Raw genomic sequence first — 7,028 nt, 5'->3', positions numbered from 1 at the left:
CGGCTCGTTGGAGGCGCCTTGAACAGGCTTGGAGGCGCCTCTAACACTGTTTAAAAGGGGACTTCGAGCAGTAGCTTAAAATAACAATCCACGAGTGATCCTTCTGCGTTCAACTGCTAACGAGGTCATCCCGAAGTGCTGTGACGACATACCGACAACCCGGAACTCTAGATTTTGATATTCTTACTGTCGGTATTATTTCATAGTTCTAATTGTAATAATCTTGTAACAATCTTTTCGAGCTTATAGTTGTTGCCCACCGAAAGCGGTCAACGACCGCGGGCCTTGGAGTAGGAGTCGCTATAGGCTCCGAACCAAGTAAACGATCGTGTTCTTGTGTGTTTGCTTTAGCTTTATTTCCGCTGCGTTACTCGTAAGATTTTCGAATCGAACGAAATAGCCACGAGCGCTATTCACCCCCCCCCTCCCCCTCTAGCACTTTCGTTTTTTCCCTCCAAAACTATTTTTAAAAAATTCATTTTCATCTTTTCACAATTGATTGAGATTAATGAAATATCGCATTTAGCAAATTTTGAAATAATAAATTTTTTATTATTTTATTAATTTTTCTTCCAAAATTTGTAAATTGTTATTTCTATCTTTATTCTGCATTAATAATCCAAGACCAAGTCTTGGAACAAGCTTTCTTGTTTCTTTGTGTGCAAGATCCATTTCTCAAATGGCCCATCAAGAAGGCTACAACACTGCTCGTCCCCCGCTCTTCTCTGGCGAAGACTTCGGCTATTGGAAGTGCCGAATGGAGTCTTTTCTCCAGGCCCAGCTCGACATATGGATGATGGTCAAGCCTGGATTCGAACTACCAACTGACGGAACCGGCAAACCAACACCATGCGAGAACTGGGATCCTATCCTAATCAAGAAAGTAGAGGCCAACGCCAAGCAACCTACACCCTACAGTGCAGACTAACAAATTCAGAGCTTGATCGAGTTGGAAAGTTCTCAAGTGCGAAGGAGTTATGGGAGAAGTTGATTGAGCTTCATGAAGATATTTCTGATACGAAAATAGGTAAGCATGTTTTAATTAACGAATTATTTGAGCAGACTAATACTACTCCAGCCGTGAAAGGTGTAGCGTCATTTGTAGGTACAAGCAAGATGAAGAAAGTGTTAAAGGCAACATGGTCCGAGTCATCAAACGAATCTGAATCCGATGAAGAAGAACAAGCTAGCCTCCTCGCTCTACCAGTTGTTGGTGCGGGAAGCATCCGACGATCGAACCTAAGTTTTGATAATGACAAAGGATTCAAAGTTAAGGTGCTTTGTTATCTGATAGCTTTTGCTGAGTGTTTCAGGAAAGTCCTAACTGCGGTTAGGCAAGGTAAAACCCTAGGGGGTGGTAACCCTAGGTCATAGGGGGTGGTAACCCTATGCGGAAAGTCTTGGCAGGTCGATGGCTTCAGGAAAAAGTCCTAGGGGGTGGTAACCCTAGGTGGAAAGTCCCGTGTCGCGAACCGGTGAAAGTCTGGCCGGTGGGCGGATGCTCGTGAGAAAGTCCGAAGCATCGAGTGCGAGCAAAGTCAGTCGATCCGGAGGATCGTCGGCAACAGTAAATCTCTGAGTGGAGTAGGTGAGGATCGTTCCCGAACAGTTGGCGTCGGGTCGACCTAGGGTTTCGGTGGGAAACCCGAAGTCGAGAATCCAGAGACTGTCAAATATTTCAATACTTATATCACTGTTTTGTGCTAACTTTGTGCAGCAGGATATTTTTGGGATTAACATATCTTGCAGGGACCAAAGTGGGAAAAAGACCTCGGATAAACAGTGCCGAGGCGCCTCCATGGAGCTTGGAGGCACCTCGGGTACGAGCCAGGAAAAGGCCAGCGCAGCAGACTGGAGGCGCCTTGAATGGAGTCCAAGGCGCCTTGGACCGGAGGTTGAAGGCGCCTTGGATAGGCTGAAGGCGCCTTGGATAGGCTGAAGGCGCCTTGAACCAGATAGAGTTCGACCAGGTCCGTGCTGATCCACGCGGGTGACTCGGCTCGTTCAAGGCGCCTTGGTGAACAGTATAAGGCGCCTTGAACCCCCTTTATAAGGGGTCTCGACCAGCAGCTTCAAAATAACAACTTCCAAGCTTCCATTCTGCTGTGTTCTGCTCAAGTGCTGCTTCCGAAGTGCTGTTGCAACATTCTGACGACCCGAAGCTCAGATTTCTTTTCTACTACTGTTGTCGGTATAATTTTAATTGCAGTTACATTTCGTAATTAATCTGTAATATTCATACGAAATTATAGTTGTTGCCCACGGAAAGCGATCAAGGATCCCGGGCCTTCGAGTAGGAGTCGACCTAGGCTCCGAACGAAGTAAACCACTGTGTTCTTGTGTTTGTTTCCTTTATTCCGCTGCTTTAATTACTCTACGAACGTTTTACGATTCCGATAATCGAACAAATAGCCACGAGCGCTATTCACCCCCCCCCTCTAGCGCGTCTCGATCCAACAATTGGTATCAGAGCGGGGTCGTTTTGAATTGGTGCAACCACCTTTCAAAACAAATTTTTCGCAATTTTTTTTCGTTTTCGGAGTCGAATTAGAATTTAGCCTTATAGCTATATTCTAATTTTTGTTTCCCTCGAATCGACTTTTGCTCGAAGTAGGTGCAACACCACTCGAGTTCGTTTTTATTATTCTTTATTCCAGCACTACTAATCCAAGACTTAGTCTTGGAACATATTCTGTTGTTTTCTTTTGTTACATATTATAAATGGCCCAACAAGAGGGTTTCGGCACCGTCCCCGCTATTCTCCGGAGAGGATTTTGGCTACGAGGAAGGAAGAATGGAAGCGTATCTAAAGATACAATTCAAGCGTGGATGATCATAAAGGCGGAATTGGCGCAATCGATGACGGCAAAACTACACCTGCGAGAGTGGGGCCTTCTCTAATAAAAAGGTGGGCCCGCAAAGCTACTGCACCCTCGGTGTGGTCTTACCAAGGAAGAACTCAACGAGTTGGCCCGTTCTCCTTTGCAAAGGAGCTCTGGGAAAAGCTCATCGAACTCCATGAAGGCACTGACGACTAAGGTAAGTAAAAGAGATCTTTTACTTAATAAATTATATAATCTAAAAATGCAGGAAGGCGAAACAGCGAGTTCTCTTCACGCGAGAATACAAGACATCCTTAACTCTCTTCACGGAATTGGCCGGAAGATAGAAAATCGGGACGTAATAAGGTATGCCCTAAACTCGTTTCCAAGGAATACATTGTGGGCATCAATGGTAGATGCCTACTAAAACTAGATGAACTTTTAGTGAATTTGAACTTCATGAGCAGACTAATGCACAGCCAACCGAGAAAGGTATTGCGTTGGTTGTAGGTACAAGCCGAACCCGGGAACCGAGACCACGACGAGAACCGAACCAGCATCGAAGCTGAACCAGACTCTGGCGATGAAGAAGGTGACATTACAACCGAGTGGTAAACCTCGTGAAGAAGCTCTACAAGACGAAAGGATTCGACAAAAGAGATCTAAAGAAGGCAGTAAAATCAAAGGAAGGCCCACAAAATACAAAGATGAAGTTTGAAGTTACATGCTACGGGTGTAACCAAAAAGGGCACATCAAATCCAAGCCCTAACCTCAAGGAGGTCAAAAGCAAAGAAGGAAAAAGGTCCTTAAGGCAACATGGGACGAATCTTCATCGGAGGCGGCGACGACGAGCTCGAACAAGCAGTCTACTCCCATTAATGGCGGGACCAAGTCGTCGAATCACGGATGCGAGGCGAGTGCGAGGCGAGTCAGCAAAGCCACGGATCCGTATCCGTTTCCGAAGGACCAGACTCCATTGTAAGTATCTCCCGGTTGAACATTTTAGTTAGCTATTTATTGCGCAAATTAGCTAAGTCAAACCTGAAAGTTAAGTCACTTCTAAAGGAAGTAAGTGTCCTTAAAGAAGTGGCTGACACCAAACCCTCACCTGACCAGAGTCAGACTGAATTTCCAACTCAAGTTCAAAAACTTGAGGAAGAAAATTCAAGTCTAACAAATCAGGTTAAAGATTTAGAAAATACCTTAGAACGGTTTACTTTGGGCTCCAAGAATTTGGACTTGATTCTTGGGACACAAAGAGTCGTCTACAACAGAACTGGGCTGGGATACAAAAGTAAATATAGATCTTATTTATAATTAATAAACAAACAAAGTATTAAATCAGTCCAAGCATGGGTCTCCAAGTCTAACTTGGTCAATCAAGTTGGACTTGGCCAATACTGGGTTCCGAAGGATCAAATATACTACCTCGATAGACCATATCGAGGCCATGATCCAGGGGGAGCAAAAAGAAAAACAATCCTAAAAATTTAAAATTCTAAATTCTAAATTGAAATTAAAATTCAAAATTCGAAATTGAAATTAAAATTAAATTCAAAATTTAAAATTAAATTCAAAATTCAAAATTAAATTATAAATTCAAAATTAAAATCAAAATTCAAAATTCGAAATTGAAATTAAAAATAAAATTCAAAATTCGAAATTAAAATTAAATTCTAAATTCTAAATTGAAATTAAAAATTAAAATCAAAATTCAAAATTCGAAATTGAAATTAAAAATAAAATTCAAAATTCGAAATTAAAATTAAATTCAAAATTCTAAATTGAAATTAAAAATTAAAATCAAAATTCAAAATTAAATTATAAATTCAAAATTTAAAATTAAAATCAACTTCAAAATTGAAAATTAAATTCAAGATTTGAAATTAAATTAAAACTCAAAATAAAGATGGAGGATCCAGACTCGCTGGCACCCCCAACTAAACTACCCGGCAGGGTAACTGAACCTAATCTACCCGAAGTGGGTAAAACAAGAGTAGATTACTCGGCAGGGTAATTAAGGTTAGATTAAAAGGCAAGGATTAACTTGACCCACAGTACTAGTGAAGTTTTTTGATGATAGTACGTTAGGGAAACTTGGGCATCGCATGTCTAGGAAGATATGGCTTCGACCTGGTGCATTTGGCCAAGTGGAACTGACCGAAGCTACCCTTAAATGGATCCTAACTAGTTAGACCAAGGTTTAGTACTAAGCTCAATGGGTAGGACTATTTGGAAAACCTCGAAGGCATGGTTACTTTAATGAGTTCCTTGTGACTCACCATAGCCCAGAAGTTTATCTAAAGAATGCTTACTTGTTGAACCCAAAGCTAAACCTGAATCTAACACAAAGTTAACCCAAACCTTAAAATTGAATTATAATTCATCTCACAACAATTATAGGATTACCTGATTGAAAATTTAGGTCGGGTGAGATGATTAAGAAATTTAAAATTTTAAAAAAAAAAAAAACTTAAATTTCAAAATTATTTTAAAAACTTAAATTTCAAAATTATTTTAAAAACTAAATTTCAAAATGATTTTAAAAACTTCAATTTCAAAATTATTTTAAAAACTAAATTTCAAAATGATTTTAAAAACTTCAATTTCAAAATAATTTTAAAAACTTAAATTTCAAAATTATTTTAAAAACTTCAATTTCAAAATTATTTTAAAAACTTCAATTTCAAAATTATTTTAAAAACTTAAATTTCAAAATTATTTTAAAAAACTTCAATTTCAAAATTATTTTAAAAACCTCAATTTCAAAATTATTTTAAAACTCAATTTCAAAATTATTTTAAAACTCAATTTCAAAATTATTTTTAAAACTCAATTTCAAAATTACTTTTAAAACTCAATTTCAAAATTATTTTAAAACTCAATTTCAAAATTATCTTTAAAACTCAATTTCAAAATTATCTTTAAAACTCAATTTCAAAATTATTTTTAAAACTCAATTTCAAAATTATTTTTAAAACTCAATTTCAAAATTACTTTTAAAACTCAATTTCAAAATTATTTTTAAAACTCAATTTCAAAATTATTTTTAAAACTCAATTTTAAAATTATAATAAAACTCAATTTCAAAATTATAATAAAACTCAATTTCAAATTTTTTTTTAAAACTCAATTTCAAAATTATTTTAAAACTCAATTTCAAAATTATTTTAAAACTCAATTTCAAAATTATTTTAAAACTCAATTTCAAAATTATTTTCTCAATTTCAAAATTATTTTTAAAACTCAATTTCAAAATTATTTTAAAAATCAATTTCAAAATTATTTTAAAACTCAATTTCAAAATTATTTTAAAACTCAATTTCAATTTCAAAATTATTTTAAAACTCAATTTCAATTTCAAAATTATTTTAAAACTCAATTTCAAAATTATTTTTACAACTCAATTTCAAAATTATTTTTAAAACTCAATTTCAAAATTCCTTAAATTTTTTCAACTTTAAAATTATTTTTAAAATCTCTTCAAAATTTATTAATTTAATTAAATAAAAAAAAAAATCGCGTGGAACTTATCGGAGGCGCCTCCCATCAAAAGGAGGCGCCCTAACAAGCGGCGGGAAAATTCCCGCCGCTTCTTCTTAAGGCGCCTCGGATCAATCCAAGGCGCCTCCAACGTATATAAGGCGCCTTAAACCTTGTTTTAAGGCGCCTTCAACACTTTATATCAAAACGAACAGAAGCCTTTCTGTTCGTTTTCTGCCGACGCCGAGCACGCGATACTCGTGCGTTTTCTTCCCAACTAAGGCGCCCTCAACCGTTTTTTTCCCTTTTTACGTGACAATGCCTCCTAGGTATAATCCTAATCCCTTCCGATCAAGTTTTATTTAGAATTTTTGCTTATTTCGGTCAATTTTTGGCAAAATCGTTAAAAATAGGAAACGCCGACATGTTGACCTTAATCCAGCTAGAATTCCATCAGCAAATATCAGATTCCCGACTATACATCTTAGGGATACCTTTGCTAATTACATCTTTGAACCTATCAAACCTAGATATGTAAATAAGACTTTTTTTACCCAGTATTGTCAACCAACTATTCAAATGATAGAACACTATCAACTGGATCAATTGGTTTACTGCACCGATACGGTAAACCAGGAGTTATGTGCACAGTTTTATCACAACCTTGAGAGGGTTGATGATAATAGGTACAGCACTAGAGTTTCTGGCGTGGACATTGAGCT

The 7,028-nt window shown here is 37.2% G+C and overlaps 1 pseudogene; it reads left to right on the top strand.

Moving 5' to 3' along the window:
• The first annotated feature begins 757 nt into the window (after positions 1-757).
• LOC122055071 overlaps positions 758-7,028 on the top strand; it is a 56,455-nt pseudogene continuing 50,184 nt past the window's right edge.

Source organism: Zingiber officinale, chromosome 3B, assembly GCF_018446385.1.
Source record: "Zingiber officinale cultivar Zhangliang chromosome 3B, Zo_v1.1, whole genome shotgun sequence".
Taxonomy (NCBI): domain Eukaryota; kingdom Viridiplantae; phylum Streptophyta; class Magnoliopsida; order Zingiberales; family Zingiberaceae; genus Zingiber; species Zingiber officinale.
Note: the sequence above shows the minus strand (reverse complement) of the source record. Positions and strands in the feature narration are given on the sequence as shown.